The sequence below is a fragment of the Hemiscyllium ocellatum genome, chromosome 18 (assembly GCF_020745735.1).
Source record: "Hemiscyllium ocellatum isolate sHemOce1 chromosome 18, sHemOce1.pat.X.cur, whole genome shotgun sequence".
Classification (NCBI taxonomy): Eukaryota; Metazoa; Chordata; class Chondrichthyes; order Orectolobiformes; family Hemiscylliidae; genus Hemiscyllium; species Hemiscyllium ocellatum.
Window position 1 is genome coordinate 12,082,112 of NC_083418.1, and position 12,602 is coordinate 12,094,713.

Genomic DNA, 12,602 nt, shown 5'->3' on the forward strand with positions numbered 1-12,602 from the left:
AGTGCATCCCACGGAGACCCATTCCCCTACCCTATACCTTATATTTTCCATGGCTAATGCACCTAACCTACACACTCCCGAACACTATAGGCAATTTAGCATGGCCAATTCACCTAACTAACATATCTTTGGACTATGGGAGGAAATTGGAGCACCCGGAGGAAACCCACACAGATATGGGGAGAACATGCAAACTCCACATGGAAAGTTGTCCGAGACTAGAATCCACCCAGAGCCTGCCTGTGAAGCAGCTGAGCTAACCACTGAGCCACCATGCCCCTGGGGTTTATTGGGTTTTAAACCCATCAGTATCCCCAGTCATGTTCAGGATCCGCGTGTAAAAGTTGTTCAAAGGTTGGGGTGAATACCATCGAGAGGTTAGTCCATCAATCGTTAAGGAAGGGTGCAAGGCACTACCCATAGGGTTAAAGGGAAATCAGTGGGGGAATCGAGGCTCGGAAAGAAATGCATAGACATTTCTGGAGGTAGGAACAAGAATAATGATGGGGAGTACTCAAGATGCATGGGGACTCTGTGCAACAGCATGAAAGGGCATGGTAAACTACGGGAAGAAGGAGTATTTTGGAATTGACTACCACAGTGGAGTGTAGAAGAACAGGTTGGGCAACATCAAGGTATAATGTCAGGGTTATTTGGGCAGGGAAGACAGTGGTGCTTTCACAGTATGGAGCAAGCTGAGGTTAGGAGAAGCTTCAGTATAGTGCACAGTGTGTGCCCTATGCCTTGCATGCCAGGCTCTTCAAAATTGGAGCAGGCAATGAGGCAATCTGGTAAATGTTGAGGACACAAAGGAACAAGACCAGTTGGCTGAGGTGAAGGATGAGGACACTGAGCTGGAAGTATCTGTTCTTGTGGGTGATAGAGCTTAGTTGCTTTCTGTTCTACATGGCAGATAGGACTTGATTCACAACCAGTTCCAGTAGATGCTACCCAAGAAAGTAATTGTGGACTGTCAAATTTATGATGCCAGCTTTTGATTTCAAACAATTTATGGCATGAAATTGGCATTAACATATTATAAACGACAGCTTGCTTAAACGGAATATGGTCAGCAAATCTGGGAATGATGTATGATAAACTAGAGCTGAAATAGGATGTGAGGGACACCCTGGGGTGGGCTAGGCAGTTAGTGAGGTGCATTTGGTAAGATACAGTGAGAAATCACATGCGGCCTTTTGGTGAGAATCACTCCAAAACATTCAATGCAATTGACACTGCCAAAAAAAAAATGAGATTAAGCCCTTTGTATCTCTTTTTAACATTATAACAATGTTTAATTTCTTTCCATTTCAGATTTTTAGGGAGAATTAAGTTAATGGCCTGGTCACTTGACAGTTCATACTTAATCTGCTTATCCAACCAGATGTGTGGCTTATGTTTGGCAGAAAGGTCATTAGTGAATAGAAACAGTTGTTCCCAATGGCTTTGCAGTGATTATTGCGGTTCAGGCTCAATTGATTACAATCTTGAGTCAGAGGATTTTGGTTCAAGTCGTATTCTAGGACTTGAGCACAACAAGTCTAGCCTGACACTCTATTATGGAACCAAATGAATGCTGCAGTTCAGAAATGCTGTCCTTCTGATGGAATAGTAAACTAATGCAATATCTGCCCTCATAATACGTGCTACAGCATTATTTTTAAAAAACTTATAAGTTATCCTTAATATTAAGACCAATATTAATATGTCAATCAATATCATCAAAAAAAACTGGTCATTATCACATAGCTGTGTGTATCTGGCTGTTACATTTCTTACATTATAAGTGTGACCACACCTTAAAAGAATTTCACTGGCTGCAGATTATTTTAGCAATCAGGAGTTATGAAAGATGCTACATTATAGATCTTTTTTTTATTTCTCGTACACATTGAGGTGCTGTATTATCCAACAGTTCTTATGGAGACTGCACAAAGGTCTCATTAGAAACAAACAGTGCTGCATCCCAAGGGAACACAAACAAGCTGCCTTTTTTTATAATTTGTTAATACCTAATTCACACCATGATGTGGAGATGCAAGTGTTGGACAGGGCTGGACAACACTAGGACTTAAAAGAAGCTCTGGGATTTACATATTAATGAACCTAAACCTTTAAACCATTCAAAAAAAAAGACTTAACAGTAATCTAGGTTTGTTCAATATCTTATTTCAGTTGCATGACACTGATTTTTTGCTATAAATTCTATGTCTTATGATCCTGCACCACAGCTACCTGATGAAGGAACAGTGGTCCGAAAGCTAGTACTTCCAAACGAGCCTGGTGTTGTGTGACTTTTAACTTAATTCATACCATTAACTACTTGAAAAGCACCAGAGTTACACCAACATAACACTGAAAGGGTGAATGAACTGTCTCAATTATTTTAACTGAAACTTATTAAAACTTAAACAAAAACAGAACTTGCTGGAAAACGTCACCAGGTCTGGCAACATCTGTACGTTAGGTCCAGTAACCCTTCTTCCACAGATGCTGCCAGGCCTACTGAGATTTTCTAGAAATTTCTGTTTTTGTTTAAGAAATGTCACCAGGTCTGGCAGCATCTGTACAGAGAAATCAGAATTAACATTTAGGGTCCAGTGACCCTTCTTCCACAGCTGCTGGCAGACCTGCTGAGATTTTCCAGCAATTTCTGTTTTTGCTTCAGATTTCCAGCATTTGTAGGTCTGTTAATTTTTTTGTCTTATTAAAACTTACCCCTCTTCATTCACTGTAATATTTCCATTCTCAATCTTAACCAACGTACTAATGATCTGGATTATGATTCTTGAAATCTTTCCATCAATTTTTCTACGAAGTTGAATATTGAAATCTCCAAAACAATCGCTCGCAAATATATAGTTGCATGTTGATGTGATGACAAATAATGCATTGTCAAAGGTATGGAAATGATCAGCCCCCCAAGTACAACATGTTCCTTCTCTCGGATCTGTGCAGGAAATAATTTTGTATAATTGTCAAAACAAAACTTTAATTGGTAGAACACGTTGCAAATTTCAAATACTATAATATTTCAAATTAATTTCAAATGAATCAATGTCATCAAAACGAGATTTAATTGGTTATTCATACATATGTTTCTCCATTCTAGTGAGAATCTAGGAGAATCAATGGAATCACAAAATGATTCAATACAAAGGGAGGCCTCTCATGTCTGTTCTGGCTCTCTCCGAGAGACAGACACCCAGCTGCTCACTCCCCTGCCATTTCCACATACCACAATACTTTGTTTTCTTCAGATTATGATCCACTCTCTTTCTCAAAAAAAGGTTTAATCTGTCTCCACCACACTCTCAGACGTACAATCCAGATCCTAACCACTAGGTGTAAGAAAATTTTATCTCTGCATCAATTCTGGTTCTTCTGCCAATTATCCAAAATTAGTGTTCTCTGTTCCCAATCTTTCAACCAGTGGAACATCTATAGTGTCCAGACTCCTCCAAACTTTGAATACTTCAATCAAGTATCCTTTCAACTTTCTCCAAAGAAAGTAGTTCCAAGAAATCCAAATAATTAAAATTCCTCATCCCTGGAACTCTTTCCGTGAATCTTTGCTGCTGTTCTCTAATGTCTTCACATCCCTCCTGAAATATTGTGCCCAAAATTGGATCAGTTGAGTCCAAGTCAATATCTTATACTTATGTACTTAATGCGTCCTACTTATAAAATGCAATTCCTATATGCTGTTTCACAGAATCACATTATAATTACAGATCGCTAAAGGAAGAATTCACCTAATACATTCCTTCACCTTTTCCCCAGAGTTCCACATTTTTCTTTTCAGATAATGATGTAATTCTGTCTTTAAAGCCTCGACTGAAGTTGCCTCCACCACACTTTCAGAGTGTATTCTGGATCCCAACCACTCTGCATTTTTCATCTTGCCAGTGCATCCTTTGCTAACTATCTGAAATTAGTACCATCTTTTTCTCAATCATTCCATTAACAGGAGCAGTTTTCCAAACCTACTCTATCCAGAACTCTCATAATTTTGAGAACCTCTATAAATCTCCTCTTAAACTCTACCCTAAAAGAAACATTCTTCCATCTACTTATTATCTCTTTCTCAACCTGCTTTGCCCATCTCAGTGATTTTTAAAAACACTGCCTTTATTTTATACTGCCATCATTCATTTTTTCCGACTGAATGGCATATCAGGGTTCCCCACAATAAACTGCATCTGTCATATATTCACTATTCTATTAGTCTGTCTCTATCCTCTTGAAATCTCTTTACATGCTCCTCATAGTTCACAGTACTTCCATGTTTTGTGTTATCAACATATTTTGAAATTATGCTTTGTATACCTAACTTAATGCCATTAATATAGATCAAGAAAAACACTGATTCGAGTAGAAAAGCTCTTATATCGTCTTCCAGTCCATTATCTTGGGAAGAGGCCATTCTAGACTTAGTGCTCGGAAACGAGCTGGAGCAGGTATCAGATCTTGTAGTGGGAGAGCATTTTGGTGATAGTGACCACAACAACCTCACATTGACTTTATAAAGCTCTGGTTAGGCCCCATTTGGAGTACTGTGTCCAGTTTTGGTCCCCACACCTCAGGAAGGACATACTGGCACTGGAACGTGTCGAGCGGAGATTCACACGGATGATCCCTGGAATGGTTGGTCTAACATACGAGGAATGGCTGAGGATCCTGGGATGGTATTCATTAGAGGTTAGAAGATTAAGGGGAGATTTAATAGAAACTTACAAGATAATACATGGCTTGGAAAGGGTGGACGCTAGGAAATTTTTTCCGTTAGGCGAAGAGACTAGGACCCGTGGACACAGCCTTAAAATTAGAGGGGGTCAATTCAGAACAGAAATGCAGAGACATTTCTTCAGCCAGAGAGTGGTGGGCCTGTGGAATTCATTGCCGCAGAGTGCAGTGGAGGCCGGGACGCTAAATGTCTTCAAGGCAGAGATTGATAGATTCTTGACGTCTCGAGGAATTAAGGGCTACGGGGAGAATGCGGGTAAGTGGAGTTGAAATGGCGGAGTGGATTCGATGGGCCCTTACTTCCACTCCTATATCTTATGGTCTTATGGTCTTATTCTACATAGCTATGGAGAAGGAGACGATTAGGCAAAATGGGAGGATATTTAATTGGGGAAGAGGAAACTATGATGAAACTATAAGGTGGAGGAAGCTAGGGTCAAGCTCAGCTCTAGAGGATTACAGGCAGCGAGGAAGGAGCTCAAAAATGGTCTGAGGAGAGCCGGGAGGGGCACGAGAAAGGCTTGGCAGAACGGATTAGGGAGAACACAAAGGCATTTTACACTTATGTGAGGAATAAGAGAATGGTCAAAGAAAGAGTAGGGCAATCAGGGATAGCATAGGGAACTTGTGTGTGGAGTCTGAGGAGGTAGGGGAAACCCTAAATGAGTTTTTTGCTTCTGTCTTTACAAAAGAAACAAACTTTGTAGTGAATCAAACCTTTGAAGAGCAGATGTGTATGCTGAAATGGATAGAGATAGAGGAAGCTGATGTGCTAAAAATGTTGTCAAATATTAAGATTGACAAGTCACCAGGCCCGGACCAGATTTGTCCTCGGCTGCTTTGGGAAACAAGAAATGTAATTGCTTTAACACTTGCGAAGATCTTTTCATCCTCGCTCTCCACTGGAGTCGTACCTGAGGACTGGAGAGAGGCAAATGTAATTCCTCTCTTCAAGAAAGGAAATAGGGAAATCCCTGGCAATTACAGACCAGTAAGTCTCACGTCTGTTGTCTGCAAGGTGTTAGAAAGGATTCTGAGGGATAGGATTTATGACCATCTTGAAGAGCATGGCTTGATTAAATGCAGTCAACACGGCTTTGTAAGGGGCAGGTCATGCCTCACAAACCTTATCGAATTCTTTGAGGATGTGACTAGAAAAGTTGATGAGGGTCGAGCAGTGGATGTGGTGTATATGGACTTCAGCAAGGCATTTGATAAGGTTCCCCATGGTAGGCTCATTCAGAAGGTCAGGAGGAATGGGATTCAGGGGAACATAGCTGTCTGGATACAGAATTGGCTGACCAATAGAAGACAGCGAGTGGTAGTAGAAGGAAAATATTCTGCCTGGAAATCTGTGGTGAGTGGTGTTCCACAGGGCTCTGTCCTTGGGCCTCTATTGTTTGTAATTTTTATTAATGACTTGGATGAGTGGATTAAAGGATGGGTCAGCAAATTTGCAGATGCACAAAGGTTGGAGGTGTCGTTGACAGTATAGAGGGATGTTGTAGGCTGCAGCGGGACATTGACAGGATACAGAGATGGGCTGAGAGTGGCAGATGGAGTTCAACTTGGATAAATGCGAGGTGATGCATTTTGGAAGGTCAAATTTGAAAGCTGAGTACAGGATTAAGGATAGGATTCTTGGCAGTGTGGAGAAACAGAGGGATCTTGGGGTGCAGATACATAGATCCCTTAAAATGGCCACCCAAGTGGACAGGGTTGTTAAGAAAACATATGGTGTTTTGGCTTTCATTAACAAAGGAATTGAGTTTAAGAGTCGTGAGATCTTGTTGCAGCTCCACAAAACTTGGAATACTGATGGCACTTGGAATACTGCGTCCAGTTCTGGTCGCTCTATTATAAGAAAGATGTGGATGCTTTGGAGAGGGTTCAGAGGAGGTTTACCAGGATGCTGCCTGGACTAGAGGGCTTATCTTATGAGGACAGGTTGACTGAGCTCTGACTTTTTTCATTGGAGAAAAGGAGAACAGGGAACCTAATTGAGGTATACAAGATAATGAGAGGCATAGATAGAGTCAATAGTCAGAGACTATTTCCCAGGGCAGAAATGACTAACACGAGGGGTCATAGTTTTAAGCTGGTTGGAGGAAAATATAAAGGGGATGTCAGAGGCGGGTTCTTTACACAGAGAGTTGTGAGAGCATGGAATGCGTTGCTAGCAGCAGTTGTGGAGGCAGGGTCATTGGGGACATTTAAGAGACTCCTAGACATGCATATGGTCACAGAAATTTGACGGTGCATACATGAGGATCAGTGGTCGGCACAACATCGTGGGCTGAAGGGCCTGTTCTGTGCTGTACTGTTCTATGTTCTATGTTCTAATTCAGGGAACGAGGCAGTAGATTAAATGAAGGAAGCATTTTAGAAAAGCAAAAAGAGGGGGTAATGAAAAAGAACTTGCAATCAGTATTAGAGAGAATCAAAAGATATTTTATAAATACATGAAAGGGAAGAGTTTAACCAGGGAAAAAATAGGGACCAATAAGAACCAAGAGGGCAACCGCATGTGAAGCCACAGGATATTGGAAGAGTGTTGAATGAATACTTCTCTTCATTCTTGACTCTGGAAAGGAGAACGTAGGTACAGAATTCAGAAATACAGAATGTGAGCAACTTGCATAGTTTCACATAGGAATTGGAAAAGTATTGAAGGCTTTGTTGAGCTGGAAAACAGACAAATCCCCTGGCGCAGATGAATTGCACCCCACACTGCTATAGGAGGCAAGGCAGAAAATTGCCAGGGCTCTGACAAAGGGGCTTTAATTCTTCTCTGACCATGGGGGAAGTGCCAGAGGACTGGAGGACAGGTAATGTGGTTCCACTTTTCAAGAAGGATGATAGAGATGAACCAGGAAATTCCAGAGTGGTCAACAGTAGAGAAACTATTGAAGAAAATTTGGGGGGAGCAAATTATATCCGCTTGAAAAGACATGGGTTAATTAGGGATAGTCAGCATGACTTTGTCAGAAGGAGATCATTCCTAACAAATCTGGTTGAATTTCTCAAAAAGGTGACCAAGTTCTGCATAAGGCTTAGTGCATTTGATGTCGTCTACGCAGATTTCAGCAAAGCATTTGACAAGGTCTCAAAGAAGGTAAAGCACATAGTATCCACGGTAACTTAGCAAGATAGATCAGAAACTAGCTTAGTAATAGAACACAAAGAGTAGTGGTAGAAGGTTGTTCAAGTGACTGGAGGTCAATTTCCAGTGGTGTACCACATGGATCAGGACAGTGGCTCTTATTGTTTGTCATAAATGATACAGATGAAAACATAGGGGAAATGTTAAGCAAATTTGCCAATTACACCAAGATTGATAGGGTTGTCAACAACAAAGATGGCTGTAGGTTGCAGGGTGAAACAGGTGGGTCGGTCAGAAGGGCAGACTAGTGGCAGATGGTATTTAACCCTGGTAAGTGCTAGGTGATGAACTCTGGAAGAAGAAACAAGATAAGGAAATATTTAATGAATGGCAGGGCATTAGGTAGCTTAGAGTAACAGAGGGATCGTGGGATAATTATTCACAATTCCCTGATGTCAGCAGACCAAGTAAATAGGATAGTTAAGAAGGCATATGGGACATTTGCTTTCATCACTTGTGGCCTAGAATATAAAAGCAACAAGATAACCTTGGGTTGTATAGACAATTAGTTAGGCCACAGCAACAGTCATCTCACCACTGGAAGGATGTGATAACACTACAGAGGAGGTTCACTAGGATGTTGCCTGGGATTGAAAAATTGAGCTAATGTGAAATTAGATGGTTTGGATTGTTTTGATAGAGCAGAAAGACTGAGAGGGGATATGTTTGAGGTATAAAATATCACGAGGAGTATGGACAGGGAGCAGCTGTTCTCCTTGTCTGAGGGGTCAATCGCAAGACAGAATAATGTTAGGGCCACGGGCAGGAAATTCAAAGGAGATTTGGGAAAAAAAACCTATTCACTCAGTGGGTGACGGGAATCTGGAATGCACTATCCGGGAAGGTGGTTGAGGCCGGAGACCTTACAATCTGTAAAACATATTTGAGCACTTTAAATATCGTAATATTCAAAGATATGGGACAAGTACAGGCAATTAAGATTAGCGCACCTTTAGTGGTAGTTATGTCAGCCCAGACAATATTATCATGGCAATGCCTTGAGGACAATTATTTGAAAAACAACCTTAAATTCAAAAAGGTTGAGGTCCAAGCCAATAGAACTAAGTGGGCAACTCATTCAGACACTGATGCACATTATGTGTGGTAAATAGACTCCCTCTATGCTGGAAGGTTGTACTTAATGCCTAATTCACTTATTTATTCCTACAATAAGGACAGAAAATAAAGATAATAAGCAATTGCATAAAGTATACAACATTAATCCACTCAAATTTAATCTGTAGCCATTTTGCTTCAATATAATGAAAAAGAAAGACTACAAGATATTAAAATACTCACTGTAATAATTGCGCTGAAATGTCTGGTCTCGATCTCCATATTGAAGGCCATAACTTGGAAAATAGTTACCTACATGAAAAATTAATTTAATATGAAACTTAGCATGAATAATTCTTGTCAAAGCTTTTCATCTTGGACTCATTAGTACAATTCACAAGAATACTGACTGTCCTAACGAATAGAAGACAAACAACTTTTTCAAAACGTGTGCTCTTTTTGCAAAAGTCAAATTCTATTACCAAACAATAATAAATAACTCTCCAAAATTCTGCAATGTTTAAAGGTTATCTTCATTTAAAAAAAAATATGAAATGTATTAGTTTCTGATTTGTAAAGAGCAATGAACCTAACCCTTACCAACAAACGACTCCTCAAGTTGAGTCCCTTCCTTTCTCTGTTGACTGCTTCAGAAGATCATGTCAGAAATTGAGTATGCAATGGTCCAATCTGATCACATGGATGTTAGGAATCAAACACCAACAGAGAATTGTGATACCATTAAAGATCTGATAACTGTTTTCCATGCCAATAAAAAGGTCACTTTTTGGCAAATCATCATAGCAAATTCTTGGGATTTATTTTCCTTCTTTCAAACAGACAAATGATTCAAGCAGGAATTTCTACCTAAACTTTCCTTCTCTTGTAATTTGAGATTATAGGTTTGTACTTCAAATACCACTAAATTTGGAACACTTAAAGCCTTTTCAATTAATTTAACAGTATCCCACAATACACGATTAACTTTTCTAAAACAAAACAGAATCAGTACCTGCATGTATTGAACTTGACATTGATTTAATCAGCTTTCAAAGGTAAATTCCACTGTCAGAAATGTAAAAGAGATGTTGGCATAATTATAATGTCACTGGACTGGTGATCCAGAATCCAGACTAATGGTCTGGGGACATGACCTTGAGTCCTACCATTCCACATGGTGAAATTTGAATTCAATAAAAATCTGAAATTTTGAAAAGTTAGCAAAATGGCAACCATGTTTAGGTTGTAAAAATTCAACTGATTCACTCATACCCTTAGGGGAAAGGAATCTTATTTTGACCTTAGGCCTACAACAAAGTAGCTGACTGCCAGCTGGGCAAATGGAAGTGGGCAATAAATGCCAGTGTACCCACAGATGTCTATATTCCAAGAACAAATAAAACCATTAGTACAATAAAATAGAAGTTTATAAGAAAAACTAAATAACATTAATATAAACCAAACCAAGCATAATAATTGAAAATACACACTGAAATAAAATCCCAACAACATTCATTGAACAGATACTCAAAAATGAGAGAAATTTCCATCCCCTTCAAAATCTGTGATTGAAACATAACTCTCTTGTGAATTGTGAAATCTTTTCCTTGAACCCTCAGACAGCTGAAGTCTTAGCTTTCAACAACTAATGCAGATTTCTGACCAAACATTCCTGGTCTAGAAATTTAACAAACTCTTCCACTGAGATAATTTATTCTTTTAAATGTCATGAACAACCTTATTCTAAGAGAAACAATACCTGAATCAGATTTCCTGATGAAGGGCTTATGCCCGAAACGTCGATTCTGCCCGACCTGCTGTTCTCTTCCAGCATTACTCTCGACTCTGATCTCTAACATCTGCAGTCCTCACTTTCTCCCTTTAACCTGACCACAGTCAAGTTTACTTTAAACTGCTCAAAAACATTTCAATTTTTGGAGTTTTCTAACCTAAACTCAATCCTTCATCATTCTAAATACAATGTTTTTCTCTCTCCTGACATAAACTCTTACAAAATAAAACTAAATTCCATTAGCACTCCACATACTTTAAAATCAGGGTATGAGAAAGTCTCACTTAGTTACTTACAAAAACCCCTTCACAAAGCTACACCAACACCCATGTGCATTAGTTTAAACTCTTTAAAAGTATGAGTCACAGCTTTCATCAAAATATTTACAGGTAGTTTTCCTGAAGTTGTGGTCCAGCAAAACATCACTTAATGGAAAATCGCTTAATATAAATAATGGGGCCTATAGGAAAGTGAGGTTAGGGCAGGCCAAAAAATATAATCACGATCCCTCAAAAATCAACCAAACATCGAACACAAAATACAGCACAGCCAGAATGAAGCTTGAAATCATGCTTATAAACAAAGCAAAAGTAAATTTAACACAGTACATTTTTAAAAAGTAAGAAAGCTGTTCTCTGTACAGTAACTTTCACAGAAAACTGGTCTGCCTGCACCTGACATAGGAGCAGGTGCAAACGGCATGAAGACCGGTGCTGACATCGCGCGTGCACACAATGGCACAGAGACATCGGCCTGGATATTGCTGAACAGCATGATGACCGGCACCAATGTTGCGCATGCGTGAAATGACACAAACATCGCCGCATGTGCAGACTGGCATGGAGACTTTGTCATGGATAGCAGCACATGTGCGGAGCCAAGTGAGCAGATCCCTGTTGGAACTGCATTGTTGCCAACAGAGGTCAGCATTCTCAAAAATACCGTTCCTGAATTCTTCAGCCATGTTATAGCCAAATCATGCTTCCGAAATGCATGTTATCCCAGTACCACCTTTATTCTCCAAAGGTCCAATGGCTGAAATACTTTGTAATCTACATTAAACAACTCATAGAAAGACTAAACACTGAGGTTAGAAGTATGTAAACATGTTACAATAACGTAGCAACAAATTAGACAAAAAAAATCATCAGGTAGTAGAAGGGGTGGAATGAACATTGTTACAACAGAGGCGGGAGATGTGAACCTTTTCTATTAATTACGCCTAAAACTAGAAAAGTTCCCCTCACCTTGCCTCCTAATCAGTTAAAATAAGAGTGACAGAGAACTCCTAAATTCTATTAATTCCCTGCTGCAAACTCCTGGGTCATCTTCTTCCTTTTTACTGTCAGTATGTTTCACATGAAAAGATACCTTTGATAGAGAGGTAAAAATCACACAACACCAGGTTATAGTCAAACAGGTTTACTTGGAAGCAGTAGTTTTTTGAGCACTGCTCCTTCATCGGGTGGTTGTGGAGTATAAAACCATAACACAGAATTTGTGGAATGAGCTGCCAGAGGAAGTGATGGAGGCAGGTACAATTGCAACATTTAAAAGGCATTTAGATGGGTATATGAATAGGAAGGGTTTGGAGGGATATGGGTTGGGTGCTGGCAGGTGGGACTAGATTGAGTTGGGATAGCTGGTCGGTATGGGTGGGTTGGACCGAAGGGTCTGTTTCCATGCTGTACATCTCTATGACTCTAGGACTCTAAACGTTTACAGTGTAATGCAACTGAAATGATATATTGAAAAAGACCTGGATTGGTTGCTGAATTGAATTGAATTGAATTGAATTTATTGTCACGTGTCTCTCACCTAAGACTCTCATCTTTTAGAATGACC